The sequence below is a fragment of the Medicago sativa genome, chromosome 3 (genome assembly GCF_051527215.1).
Source record: "Medicago sativa cultivar Bolivia chromosome 3, Bolivia_mono, whole genome shotgun sequence".
In the NCBI taxonomy this organism is placed as follows: domain Eukaryota; kingdom Viridiplantae; phylum Streptophyta; class Magnoliopsida; order Fabales; family Fabaceae; genus Medicago; species Medicago sativa.
The window spans coordinates 59,173,485-59,176,049 of NC_140751.1; the positions used below are offsets into that span (position 1 = coordinate 59,173,485).

The 2,565-nt window shown below is 35.0% G+C and overlaps 1 long non-coding RNA gene across 1 annotated transcript; it reads right to left on the reverse strand.

The window, feature by feature from the left end:
- Positions 1-935: 935 nt before the first annotated feature.
- On the reverse strand, positions 936-2,211 carry LOC146938674 (uncharacterized). The gene is made up of 2 exons (XR_015033398.1): positions 2,123-2,211; positions 936-1,235 (listed from the first exon to the last, which is right to left on the reverse strand). It is a non-coding gene; the product is annotated as an uncharacterized LOC146938674 (long non-coding RNA).
- Between the last annotated feature and the right edge of the window lie 354 nt (positions 2,212-2,565).

Sequence of the window (2,565 nt, forward strand, 5' to 3'; positions counted from 1 at the left end):
ATTGATTTTCCATTTGAAATCTCTTTACTGTCTCTTTGCAAGCCATGGGTGGTAATCGAAAAATGGTTTGTTTTTTAAGAATACACCACAGGAAGGAAAGAATAGAACAAGCAACAATTTGAAGATTGTACATTCAGGAACTCAAGAATTTAAGATAGCCAGTGCTAAGAGGATTTTTTTACAGAATTTTCTGATCATCAAGTGCGGCTGCACAAGATGCTTGCATTTTTGGAGGGAAGTATATCTGAAATCTGAAAGCTTGTTAGATATGTGAGTTTGTAGGATCTCATGATTTTAGCATGGAGCTCTTTTGAAATTGAAACAATTGTAATTTTCTTGATTAATTATGATGTAAATCTTACCCTATTCCGTTTTATGTTTTTATTTATATGAATAGATTGTGAAAGATTCAATGGTGTAATACATATTAAATGTACTAGCTAGGATTATAATGTGAATCACGTAAAACCTGTGAAAAAAATGTGAAAAAAAAATTGTAAAAATATTGAGTTGCAAATGACAATTTTAAGTTTTAAGTTTTATAATGTCCATTAGTCCATTACACATAAAAGTTTTAAGTATATTTAAGATCTCAGATTGGCATACACTCACAATTTCAAGATCTAAAATGGTGATTTCCTCTATTTACTTTTGTATATCATTTTGTTCTTTTAGTTGTAAATGACAATGATGAATGTTGCGTGCTAAAATCTGATAAAACAATCATAAACATGCGGCATTCTAAGAGAATAAGAAACGTTACATGCATGAGAATTTCAAGCAGTAACTTTGTAACAGCCCGATTTTCAAAACAAGATTGCATTTTTTTTTCTTTTAAAAATAACTCAATGCCATGCACTAAAGGATTCAGGATCGTCTTTAATTTAAAATCAGAGTAAGTAAAACATTTTGAAAGCATTACCAACAATACAATCTGAATCAAATGTCACATTTTATAAAACAATATTAGGCAATGAGCTTTTAATATCAAATCATGCACTGCGAAAGTATAAATTAGTGTTCGAGTATTCATTTCCCATGGTAATATCATTTACAGCGGTGCCCAAACAAAAGAAGTAAAAATACATAAACATAAGACACCACAAGTAAAACATCTAAGTTGATCCTTAACTCTGAACTGGATGACATGGTACAAGATCCCACCAATGGCATCAAGCCTGACTGCCAAACTGCTACACCTCCAAAACCTTTGCTATTCCCGCAAAGCACACTCCCTATTTGGATATGGGGCAAAGCCCGATCCACAAATTAATGGAAAGGGTCACGATCTAATAACAACATAATTACAAAAATACTGCAGGCATATATACTAGCATGGTAAATGGCATCGGCATAAACATTCCTCACACAAAATATAATGATGCACAATTAGCCTAGTAAATGCAGACTCTACATGTGTGATACAACCTCCACTGGCCTATCACATGCAAATGATTCCGGAATAATCCACTCCGCAGAGGGTAAGAAAATCATGATTCTCATAGATTTAAGGTGGGTTCCTTCACGGCAGTCCACACACCGCGCGTCCGTGCGTCTCCACAGACTACCGCGTACTATAAGACCAGATTTAAGGTGGGTTCCTTTACGGCAGTCCACACCCCGCGCATTCGTGCGTCTCCACGAACTACCGCGTATTATAAGACCCAATCTCATAGATTTAAGGTGGGTTCCTTCACAGCAGTCCACACCCCGCGCGTTCGTGCGTCTCCACGAACTACCGCGTACTATAAGACCCGTGCGTCCAACGAACTAACATGTACCATGAAATGCTTGAACATATATTGTCCACTCAATATGTGCAAATGCAACTCTTATACATCATTCAACATATGTAGTATAAAAACATGCCTCAACTGGCAGTTCACATATTATCTTTCAATTCATATCAAACAACATTTCATGAATCAACATGCATTTCATATATTTATTCACAAATCATATGAAAGCAACGCACATCAACATATCATAATCAAGTTGATTGCAAACAAATCCCACACTGGGCAAACACACTCACTTAACATATCATATTCACAATACACACAATAGCACATACACCATCCAGGCATTTAAGTAACTATGATGTTGAAGAAAGTGCCCTTACCTGAGCAAAGCATTCCTTAAAATGTACAGCTCTACAACTCGTAAGCATCTACCTCAGGAACGTCTCTAAACCCTCGAGCTACGTATCCTAGCAGATACAATAACTTAGGTAAATATCGGCTCTAAAGCTTCCTACCCATTCTAGGTGAAATTCAACTCACTCGGAAATATGATCAACTTCAATAATTCCAAAAACTTAAATAAAATGTTTTCCAAAAGAGCATTCGTCTCAAAACCTCTCAAAACACTTAATCACCATAAATTTGACAAAAGTAACTATGAAGAACTCTCTCTCATCAGAGACTTTTCTTTCGAAAATTTATCTACTCAAAACATTTTGTTCTTTAGACAATTTCAAAATAACAATGTTTCTAAAATATTCTCCTAATACTTCGATGAGACTAATTTAAATTGCATTTTTCCTTAAAATCACCCAAGGAAATA